This window comes from Haemaphysalis longicornis, unplaced genomic scaffold (assembly GCF_048455015.1).
Source record: "Haemaphysalis longicornis isolate Haplotype H1 unplaced genomic scaffold, Haemaphysalis longicornis Haplotype H1 scaffold_4, whole genome shotgun sequence".
In the NCBI taxonomy this organism is placed as follows: Eukaryota; Metazoa; Arthropoda; class Arachnida; order Ixodida; family Ixodidae; genus Haemaphysalis; species Haemaphysalis longicornis.
Window position 1 is genome coordinate 72,259,811 of NW_027526361.1, and position 12,370 is coordinate 72,272,180.

The following is a 12,370-nucleotide window of genomic DNA, read 5'->3' on the forward strand; positions in this document are numbered from 1 at the left end:
CCGGCAGTACAAAGTTGCGGCGGCTTAATAGGCAAAAAATGCTTCGCCAGAAGCGTTGCTTTGTAACACACTGGCAGCAGATCTGTGTATATACACGTAAAATACGCCAGATGCCACCAGTGTATTAGTATATGCAAAATACTGGAGTAGACGATTCTGCCAAGAAAGAAAAACTGTATGCTTTATTTAGAAATTCGAAAACCAGAGGATTTCAAGTTAAATAGTGGAACATGTCTACGACGTTGCAGTTGTGTTTCAAAAACAAGAAAGAATTTATTCGTGACCAAAATATTATGTGGATGCAGGAATAACAATCCTACAGATCAATAGTTGTTCGCTAGCTTTCCATGTCATTGGACGTAGACAATAAATTGCTTTTATGGAGTCCTAATAATTTTACTCGTTTTTGAAAATCCCCCGTGTGCTTGTTTCTGTGCGCATGCTTCCGCGTAACTAAAATCGTCAAATCCGAACTTCTGTTTCCTTTTTCCTCTTTGCAGGTTTAGGACCATCACCGCGGAAACGGTTAGAGGTGCTTCCAAGCTGGGATAACGCCATGGAATCTTCCACCAATACATACACTCCAACCTTGAGCTAGACAAAAACAATCTTTGTGGTTTGTAGACGCCCAGACGAGTTTGGCTCTATTTCGATATTTTCAATTTCAACGTTACTGAGCCGAGGCAAGTGTTTAGTGAAGTGTCAAAACGGCAATTTTCTATCTTCAGAAGATGGAGTGTTCTGAACAGTTCCGGGTTTATTGCTGCCTACAGCCCAGAAGGTTTAATACATGTGGACCACATAAGCGTGATCTCTAACGTTCATTAATTCAAATCAGTGGCTCACTACTTAAGTACTGTAAAAAATTCAGAAGAGTATTGACATATTTTGGATGAACTTACCAAAAAATGCTGACTCATATTAACCAGTAAGGTTTCTTTAATTTTTTACAGTGCCTGCAATACAAATCATCAGGTGTACCCAGTTCGCGAGGTAGTGCGTTTTCTTTAGACATCGGTTAACAACGTGACGTTACTTGCAAGCCCTCACTTCCCTTTACGTGTTTTTGCTCTCTTTATGTGATTTTCACTTAACGTGACTATCGAATATTCGTCAAACCATCAGAGTTTCAGGCATTAGCACATCCCCATTCTCGTTTCGTGTCGATCTGCCGTGGACGTATCGCCCGATGCGAGTCCCAATTGGGGTTCGTCGCTCAAGAGCCGCACACATGACAGCCCATTAGATTATTGTTTTTTGGTAGCCGCGAAACCTGCGTGAGCTAAGGTATCGGAATAAATAGAGCGAGTAGGGACTGACTCATCCCACAGCGAAATCACTAAAACATATTTTTCGCATTTTTGGCACCGCAAAATCTGTGCAAAGTAGAAGTTCTTACATAGGACAACGTATATATTTCCGCATGGCCGGAGAGTGGCCAACTATTTTCGCACAGGCAAGATCATCAAGCAGCGAGCCGTCTGTTAAGCGCATATGCCATACTGTACAAGCGAAGGGAAAAAATCTTCATTGCCCAAAAGCCTGCTTCCATGCTTTGAAGGAGAGAGCCAAGCAATGCTTTCACTTTTGTTTTGTTGTTTTCCGGAGCGAATTATTTCGACCTGCTGCTTTTCTGTTACACGTTGTAGGCGTCTCTTTCTTGACTTTCGTTTCGTCGCCTTCCGGTACGCATTACGTCAACAAGCAAACTGGCACACGCCACAGCTTCACTAGAATCACGGTTTAACGCTGCTGGTGCACAGCTGTTCTACTCACGTGCCATCACGTTCACGTGTCCCGTGTCACCCGGAACACACTTTGTACAACTTTTTGGGTTTTCAATTCATCGTTTTGTGAATTCCGTGGAGCTGTCACGTCAGCTGCTCAAAGCTCGGGATCCCTAGTTAATCCACTATGTGTGTATGCGCCAGGAAGAAAGGAACAAGAACAGCGACAATAACTTTTCTTCAACGCTGTCAAAATGCGGTAATAGTAAAGTAGGCACAGTACTGGGTTGCTTCTGTGCAGACCCGGGCTCAAATCCCATCAGATAGCACCTGTGTTTTTACTTGATCTGTACAACTGCGACCACTTTCTTGGCTGCGCAACGACAACCACAACAATAATAACGCTTTTTCGCAGAATAGAGCATTTAATAAAACACATAGCCGTAACCATAGTGGGGAATTATACCATATGTACCCCGCATATTATCTATATTCATGCCTCACAATTTTAGGCTGGTAACCTGACGTTTCCTGGGAATTAACCCAACCTTTAGTCCCTGTTCTTTGTTGCTGCGCAAAAGCCACTCGCGCCATCTCTGTTCCAATACGTGAGCGTTACATATGCCTGATATCTTGACGCATAAAAGAAATACGTGGTGTAGGCCGGTATCAAAACGAGGACCCCGCATGAAGACTGGCGATTCTTATTCAATAAATCACGAGAAAGAAGGTTGAAAAGAAATAAAAACGTTAACAAGACCATTGGCTTTTTATAACAGTCATGCCATCTGTCTTAGAGCGCGTGAATCGTCCGCGTATTGGTAGAGAAAGAACAACAGGTGTTGTGCTGTAGACATTGAAAGCAACTCGGTGCTTCAACGAAGCAACGTACTTGCTCTTGCTGAAACGGGGGTAGACAAGCCCGTCGACATTAATACATTTCGCACAGGAAGAAAAAGATAATATGTGCAGTGGCGTTGCAATATATATGCGAGAAGAACGACGTAACGTTTTTAAGCATAACCACCTTAGAACCGGTCAAAGTAAAAAAAAACGGTGTCGAAGCATGATTGTATGTGGGCGACGTGTGCATGACCGAAAGCAGGTACAACCATATTGACGCAGGTTTGCTGTCCATACAAATTGCACCTCTTTCATTGCAAAGTCTAATTGAAGAATTTATACACGTGGGTCTAATACGGTGTTCTCTGGGTAGTCGTTCTCCGCGTTACGAAGTTCTGTGCGGAAAAACATGGCAACAATTGTGACTGGAGGTTTCAGCATAGCGTTGTTGAAGCCAACGAACCTGTAGCAATTCTCACCGCAATACGACGTTGCATTTCGTGTCATAGTTGACGCGTCATCGTGTCTACAATGCGTTAGAGGTACAAATTATTGTAAACCACTAATAATGTCTTTAACAGATGCTATGAGAGTTTCTCCAAGTAAACTACCGGTCCCAGTTTCTTCACATGGTAGGCACGTAATCAGTGACCTTCCACTGCACTTTCAAAATTTTGAAGAACAAGAACTAGCATCTGCTACCAACCATAACTGCTGACAAATATAACATGGTTAGTATACGCTTCGTCAACGTACATGGTTACATTAAAAACTAGACGTTTAGATGAACGGCGAGATCGCCTCATTTTCCTGCCAGAAACATTCCCGCCTTGAAAGTAGGTCACGTATCCCACAGTAGCAAGTGTTAAAAATTTTGTAGACCATTCCTTACCATGTCTTTCATTTTCTTGGAAAAATTCCTCAAGATCTCAAGTCTGCTAACGAACTTTGAATGCGAAAACCTAGCGCTTATCAAATACTTCTTTACTGTTGCATCGTGGTGGCGTTTTTGGTGATGATGATCTTGTTTAATGGCGCAAGGGCTTCGAGGCTAAAGAGCGCCATAAAAGAAGTGTTTTGTGTCTAAGGTGAGTTGCATGCGCTGCATGCTTTCGTCAAAAGACGGTTGTGTAACATTGGTGTGCAGGGCCAACGTTTGTCAGTAAAAAAGTTCATTGGTGGACCAGATTTAGGGGACCAGGATGATTCGTCCTGGACCAGGACGAATTTTCCTTCAACTGCGAAGTTTCTGAGAAAGCTGTATAGCTTTCCTTTGTAGCCGTATGGCTGCATTTAGGTGGATGTCAAACTTTCCTTTACAAAAAAGTCCATAAACCTATTTGAGAGCGTAGAAAATAATTTGGGCTAAAAATCAGGGTGCCTCGGGGAGGGTTTTCATGTCTTCATCTTCTGGCGCTAAAAACTCCGACAGGCAGAATGGCAGCAAATCACGCCGCAGCCTTCCCACAGTCAGAGTTCTCCGCGTGTGCCTTTTCTTCGCGCACTGTCTTGTGCACTTTTCCTGGGACGGGCTTCGGGCTAATTTTTGGTTTCATTCTGCCAGGGTGTCGGATTAGCGCTGTGGTTATTGCACTTTCCTCCTGCTCTTGCATCCCTGGTTCAAATCCCCCCCCCCAATCCAAACGTGCTTTTATTTGATTTCTCTTGGCAGCGGCGGCCATTTCATTGCAATCCGTGTTGACGGACAACGATGAAGACGACTGCGGTGAGTGTTCGCGTGTCATGAGGCATCTATAGATTTCTCCTTAATAACAAAAGCCACTTAAAGTTCCGTAGTGTCCTAACGGTGGCACTTGGTGGCGTATTTTCATAATAGCGATCGGCAGCCAGAGTAAACGAAGGAGCTTCGGCTTTTATGTCTTTGATCACAAGCCTCAATTCGCCTAAAACCGGCCCAGCAGCGCAGCTGGAAATTCACTAAAACTCTGATAATCTCAGTTTAACCGCATTGCAGGCTAAAAGTTATTAGCTAGTAAAGCACCGGCAAAAAATTAAAAAAAAACACCAATGAATAAAGAGCTTATACTGGGAGGTAACGTGAATGAACAGGCTTGGCTCTCGCCGTACTTCACTTACTTTTCATGCTTTTTTGTTAAGTTGTGGGCGTTGCATTATTTTTGTTCTGAAGAAGGGGGCAGTTATATTAATCTTTATACGTCCTTTTTGTAGTCCCATTTTGTTAGCCATTCCAATACGCTTAACATGTCGGCATTGACAGAAAACGTTCTCTTTCGGACTATTCTCATATCAGAACTGCAGGTAGCAACAACCAGATATCTTTGTGATATAAAACGTATACCGGCGCTCTTGCAGGACACAAAAATTTGATATATCTAAAAAATGCCGCCGTCTGGAGGCCAACTTTGTTTAATATCCTCACTAGGTTTCTCCCATGTGCCGTATTAGCACTGTTTACCTGCCAAAAAAGTACCTTGTAGAATACACGACAATAACCTTAAAACAGGTCATGGTAGTGGCGGAAAAAGTACAACACGTTCCCAATTTATGCTTACGAAGCTTTTAAATATCAATCCGGAATCAAGTCTTCTTCAAATTACGTCAAACCTATAGCGTGCAATCCGCATCAATAGTATAAGTAATAAAACTTTTTATTTTTGGGACATACCTCAAATAATTTATTCGTTCATTAGGTGTCAGTGCTACGCATGCAAAGGGATTACCAACCTTATGATTCAGGATAAATTTGGCAGCATTCCGAGAAAACTGCTGAAAACAATAAAACAAATGGGTTGGACAAGTGGCCCTTAGGCATTGCCTTGCATGAAGCACCAATATTTAGAGGCATCCCATGCGCACAGTATGCGAGAAGCAGAAAGAGCCCCTAGAAGCCGCCTCGCTTGGTCACGTCTGGGCAGACAGGTGCCTGAGTAAATCTCGAACTTATCGCGACATACCGACCCTTGGAGGCAAAAAGAGGAAAGCGAAACTGAGGCGCCAGACCACATCATGCGAGTGGAAGACACTCTCGCTCTCACTTCAGCTTCTCTGCTCGTTAGATGCCGATATCCAGCCAGAGAAAGCAAGAGAAACTTGCCGAGCCATGCATGCAACGCCTACGTTTTCGGGCATATTTAACGACGAAAAAAAAAAGGTTAGCCGCCTTCTTTTCGCCCCTCTTGCTCCTCTTCCGCTCTCACTGCTTTATTTCTTGCTGTGTTGCTGGTCTAAAACCCTAATGGCAAAACTGTTTGGTTTTGACATGGCTAGTTTTAACCCACTTAGATCGGCGACTTCCGTCGAGACCAGGTCCGTTTTGCCATGACGCTGTACGTTCAGCGCCCTGTATGCTCAGCCTCGCACTTGGCGCTGTCAGCAGTGGTAGTACTAAAGGGCCAACCTTCTATCGAGAGCGATGCCAGGCATCGCTATATTTCATGCTGTGACTTCTGTGGAAACGAAACCTTCTGTTCCTACTCCAGCTCATCCTCCTTTCCGCGATCGTGGCCAAAGCGAAGAAAGAAGGCCGATTGCGTACTCTAGTCACGCCGCATGGCGTTATCAGACCAGGAGGGGGCAAGGGGCCGCCACTCAGCGCGGGACAGTGGACATCCCACTTGCCAATCCCGTGGCCGTATCTCGTCCGGCGGCACTTGAGAGGCCGTCCATCCTCCAATCACTCAGAGTGCCCCTCGTGCTCTCCCGGGCCCCACTGTGTCCACACGTATACATATTGCGACGAGAGAGCCTGAACCTGCCGCCGCCGCCACCGTGGGATGTGACAGACTCCCTGTGCGTGCCCCGCAATGCCATCTGGCGGACTCGCGGCTGTCGGCAAAACGTGCCGACTCGGCAAGTATATCAGGCCGCCGGATCCTACTGCTCTGTACATCCCGCAGTTTGTATGAAAAGAAATAAAGGCTGCTGTGAAGGAGATGGTGGACACTGTCAGGCAGCGTATGTATGCGCCATCTATGAGGTCGTAAATTCTGCGACGAGCGAAGTGGATGGCGGTAGTGGTCATTGTCTTCTGCTGACTTTGCGGTGATGACCAAGCACCACCTAGTCAGCGATCTCAAAGGATGAGTCACGTTGCGCTCAGGAACTATAAAGCAAACGTCATGAAGGAGGCTGATATTTTGTTTGGCCTTATAAGTATACAGCCAGTCTATTGCAACTTCACGAGTATTTTCTGCATACTCACGCTTAGCCTTGCTTCTAGGACTCATGATGGGAAAAATCAGCGGTGTAAAACGCAAAAAACTGCGTTTCCGATAAGTTGACAAAATAAAGCAGCTTGGATGTCACACTCAAGACTTCACAAACGTGAGGTAGATTACAGTGGTTGTTTTTGCACCACAATAAAACGACGTTATTAAACTATAACGGCTAACGATTCAAGGCACCCTCTGTCAAAAAGAATCGAAAGGGGAAGGTTGATGTTTTAAATAAAGAAACCGTTCGCATGCTTTAGCAAGAGGTAAAGAGAGAGCTTCGCGTGCAGACCCCAAGAGAAAGAAGCCTTCTAGCAGAATTTGTCAGATTACGTAGTGTGTCCTTTTTTGTTATGTACAAGCATATTATACCCACAGTTGAGTGTTCCTTATGAGTTCAGTGGTTAGCACATTTCGCTTTCGTAGCTGTAAGGTGCCAGTCTCGGAAGAAAATGTTTAGGCAGCAGCCATTACAGCTTCAATATAAATGTTCTGTAGTTTCCACCCTGCCTTTATGTTCTATAGTTCAGTGCATCCAGTAATTTTAAGAGTTTTAAGCAACTGTTATTATTGATTCTCTCTAGCATGTTGTGGTCGATTAGAGCGGTGGTTTGTAGTACCCCTTCGTGCTGTCCCTGGCCCGTTTTCGCGCTGTGAAGCTCGTGTATTACCAACTAGACGGTACCATCACGCTTTTAGGTTGTCAAGGCCGTTTTTTAAAGCAAATAGGTTTTATTGGGAAAGATAAATGCTATGCTTTCGTTTCATCTGCATATCCATAACTCCCCATCTGAATGACCTGAAAAAGAGAAGAAATTTACTAGCCAGGAAATGTGAACAAGTTGCAACAGTGTCACTAGTAGTAACTGAATCTCCGTCTTACGCGTGAAAAATAAGAGCGCTGACCAATCAAACAATGCACGACAGACGGAATTACGTCCTGTAGAATTACGGTCCACAGGAATGACAGGCGCTTGTGATAATAGTATCGTGCAGTAGGCAATCGCATTCCCCCAAATTGTACTGAATATAACGCTGCACATCAATGAGTGTGCAAACACCACTCTATGAATAAAATGATGCTTCTCGCGCACACAACTTTGTAATGCTTTTCGCACCGCACGGCGATGAAGACGATGCAATAGCGGCGCCCTGATGTCCACGAGGGAAAAAAAGTTGAAGCTAAACTATGTATCCTTGGGTAGCCTGCAAAATGAAAAATTGAGCACAGAAATGAGGATTAGTGGTGCTACCTGGTAGTGTAAGTTTTGTTTCGACCATAATTAAAGCAAAGGAAGCATATCCGCAGCCATTTTTGTATGTGTACTGTCTCAAACTCAGCGGCTGCGTTCTGAATCAGCTTGAAATCCGGCCACATAAATTCGGGCCAGAAAATATGAACAAACGTTGTAAATTTCTAAATACAACTCATATATTTTTCTTGAGCACCCAACCTAACTTTCGCTACTTCAAAGCTTTCTCTTTCTTTGTGCTTACGTGTTAACAAACCTTTCGGCAACTGTACGTATTTCAAGAGCAAAGAGCATCAAAATAAATCAGAACCATAACACAGTTCGGATGAATTACATTGGCTGTGTTCCAGTTCACTAAGTATACAGCTTCCCAGACAACAGCCATGATGAGCTATATCGCAGTCCCATTTCCGTGACTACTTCGAGCATATATTTATAGAAACACTGTACTCCACATAGATGTATGCGCCACTTCGTTCTCAGCATAGGAAAAGTAAAATATTTTTTAGTGCGGCTGTTCAATAAATGATTCTTTTTAACCACCAACTTCTTCGTAACTAAACAATTTTCGAACTTTTGATACTTTTTTTTCAAAAGAAATCAATTCCTTCAAGTGCCTCTTCAATTCATTCAATGCCTCCTTCGAGTGTGTGTGGCATTTCTGAAATCGCATTCTTAGAGCATTCCGCTTTTGCGCACCCGAACCAAATTCTCATAAGTTTCACGAGCGGCTTTTTCACAGTTGCGCTTCCTGTGATGTTTGCACAGGAAGCGCAACTGTGAAAAAGCCACTTGCAAACTGAAAATAGTCCATCGTTTTTACCAGCGTTGTTTACGCGTCAACCACCGCATTTTCTCTTCCATATTACTCCACTCCTTGAAGACCCTGGCGCACTTTCTCCGAAGTTGCCACCTGTACTATTTCCAGCCTCTAATTCACTTTTTTGCTCTGCTGCATTTACGATACTTATATAAACAAAATACCAAGCATATGTATTTCAGCCCTGCGAAGTACACGCCGTGCATCCGCTCTAGCGTATACAATATTATGAACGTGCACCACAACAATTATACTCTTCTGGGGAATTGTTTGCAACAAAGAAACTAACGTAACACGCTATTCAACTCCTCATTCACGTGACCGTCGCGTCAATAGTTATGATCCCACCTATTTTGCAGCAATCGAACAAGGATGACGGTACATATATCATCGCAATTAATTTACATAGCAAGAACAATTAGCGAAAAAGTATTTACCTAAAATTTATTGCAATGAAAGCTTGCTGTATTTAAACACCCTAAACACTGCTTAGTCCCCCTTAAGGCCAGTTCAGCCGTTCGGATAACTCTTCAACCAGCTACCTTATGTTAGCCAGGCGTTACTTGTACGAGACGGGATCTTTACGAAGCCTGGGTAGTCTTGCTAGTCTTTCTTATCTGTTCCCGTGTGCTCTTGCTTTTCTATGCTGCCCAGTGGATTCGTCGAAAGCCAGAGACCGACCACGACGCGGAACCATGAAGAAATGGCTGGACCAGAACGGAAGCCATGACCGCCTGCTGTAAATCACTGCTGCAGCCACCAGCCATGGGAAGCTGGACTGATCGTGAGAAACCCGGGGAACATCTTTCAGGTACACTCGTCTAGAGATTGCTATCTGCACGTTTAATTACGCACTTGACGTCCCTGCGTACACAGAAGCGGTGAAACAACGATTAAGCGCTAGCTTCTCTTTGCCCAGGCGGGCTTGAATGCCAGTTATTTCCTTAATATATGACCCCCAAAACAATCACAAGCATTACAGATCGTTGCTTAGGCAAACCTCAAATTTTGTTCATCTTTTGTTCATCTTTAGGGCAGGAAACGCAAAATAATTGAACCTTTTCTTGTTTTAATTATATTCCGTGACTAATAAATGCATCTCATGAAGTCATACCATTTCAACGAAAAAAAACAGGCTTATCTTCACTTTTTTCTCATTACAAACTGCATCTTTGGGGTGTCGGGTACACAACTCCACAAATACAGGTTGCAAAAAAGAACTGAAAAGTGTTAGTGCCTCTCCAGTGGGTAAAACTTAAAGAGGCTCTGTTTTGTCTGAAAGCGATTAAGGTTGATTACATATGCCCTCACATGGTAGGTGCGCTGAAATTGGTGACAGCAACATGCAATGTTTTATTTGTGCATCTGCGTTTACTATCTGAAATATTATACAGATTTATTTTGGCTCTTTTTCCCGTTTTCCATTTGCAAGCTCGAAGTACTTTTGCAAAAAAAGGTTGCGCACAATGAGGGAGCCGAAAACTCCCAAATAGATTATTACCAGCGGTGAAAATTAGCCGAGCATTTCTCAGCATCTCACAATATGTTAGTTTTCATTTTAAGCAACGAATCTGAGCAAAAAACTTAGTGTCGTCTCGGAAAAGCCTCACCTAAAGATGCATGGAAATCGAAACAGCTGCATACAAATGTCGCTGTGTAACGAAGCATGAAGTCTTTTGTATAATATTTATATCGAAGCGAGTTCATAAAGCGTTATTCTCACCCCAAGCTACCACTGCGAAAACAGAATGACAGGAGCTTTTACTTCAATGTTAGGGGCTATAAATGTAGCACAGAAGAAAAGAGAACACTTATAAGGTTAAGCACAACTAGACACCAAACTACTCATCGTGGCAGGAATACAGATTGGCTGTTGCGAGCGTCGACATTAAAAACTGTTCTGTCTCAGTGTCCCTGCATGAACTTTGTTAATTTGAAAATGATGAGGCAATTCCATTTGCGTTCGCCCCTTCACTGAAGATCACATGTTGTGCAGGATTAGGTTCAAACTTGCTAGGTGCCTAACACTACTGACACTAACATTTTGGCTCACGTAGCGTAGAAGTGTGAAAACCATTGGCGCTGGTTAAAACCTGGCTTAGGCAATAGGAATCGCAAGTTGGCAACGTCATCTGGTTACCGATGAAGAGTAAAGAAGCGGACCAGCACCTCGTGCAAGGTAGCACTCGTTCGATAAGACGCAGAGCTTTCCAGCATACAAATGTAATAAATTCGAGTTGGAGAAGCGTGCGCTGCTGAAGTAATAAAAATTCTAAAAGGCGAAAGAAGTTACGCTATAGTCGCTATCGCTAAATGCACACTATCCCCGTGCAACTTAAGCGATGCCAAACCTATCGCACGTGCACCACATTTGCTTATGGTGTAATTTAAGGAAGGTATTTCCGTGAACTTTGGCTCGAGTGACTCACCTAATGAGCACGCGCTATATTACGAATTGTACGGGGAAAATTATCCGGCGCTTCTTAAGTATGTGCAGTTTAGTTTACGGCGTCGTTTAAGCAAGCTAACCTTGCGTCTTGGTGTTAACCAAAAAACTTGACTTGAAATGCGAAGCCGGACTTATTTTTAGTATCCCTTATGCGAGATTGACCGCACATAACGTGCTTAGTCATTACCCTTTTCTTTTTTGTTTGAACAGACTGGATATGTATATCGGGAAATCAACACGCCAGACAAGACATCAAGAAGATGCCGACACTTGCAGTGACCACCCCCGCACTGCACACGCCAGGGGGTCATTACTGGCAGGTAATACGTCGTGTTGCAGTAAATAAAGGAGCCTGAAGTTGTTGGGGAGCTTCATGAGGGCCACTTGTGTCAAGACACGATGAGATTAAAATAGCAAATGTGCCGATGGCACGCATCTTCATCGAATTTGTGACGTTATCTGGCATGGTCGCCATACGAGTGCTCATGAACACACTCATCTTCAGTGACAAACCAGAATATTGGCATGACATCTTCAGGTCGCTTGAGGAATAAATTAGGAGGAGAAAATTAAAGCGCTTGGAAATGAAGAGGTTGCAAAACATTTTCCTCCACGTATGTTTTTAACAGCGGAGCTGTTTAAGTTAGAGCTTTGTTTGGTGGTGTTTGCAAAAAATAACGAGAAAAACACCTGCGCTGCCTGTAAAGAAGGGCGCACCACGCAGATAGGGTATTATAAGATCGAAGCCGTCATTCGGGCTTCTTAATTATGAGCACAGGGGGTACATGCCTATTGCACCCCTTACTATATTATTTTAAAGGTGATAGTTTTTTGGGGCTATTAAAACGCAAAATATTGGCGCAGGTTGCAGTGGTGCAAGGTTGAAGAAATAGCGGAGCATTGGGTCGACCTACCTTCTTCTCCCTGGGATCCGCGGTCACTGTGGGGCACCGACCAGAATGACCTTGTAAAATCTGGCTAAACTTGGCTTTACCCCTCGACACTTAGCTTAGCCTGGCAAGAACGTTGCAAAACCTGACAAAACTTTGCAAAGCCTAGTAAAACCTAGCAAAACTTAGCAGAAC

At 43.8% G+C, this 12,370-nt stretch overlaps 1 protein-coding gene and 1 long non-coding RNA gene across 2 annotated transcripts in view; one reads left to right on the plus strand and one right to left on the minus strand.

Moving 5' to 3' along the window:
- The window catches only part of LOC144178910 (uncharacterized), a 459,264-nt gene that overhangs the window by 259,907 nt on the left and 186,987 nt on the right, over nucleotides 1-12,370 (minus strand). The window lies entirely within an intron of this gene.
- On the plus strand, nucleotides 4,242-11,675 carry LOC144180396 (uncharacterized). Its single transcript, XR_013324398.1, has 3 exons — nucleotides 4,242-4,296; nucleotides 9,491-9,647; nucleotides 11,496-11,675. It is a non-coding gene; the product is annotated as an uncharacterized LOC144180396 (long non-coding RNA).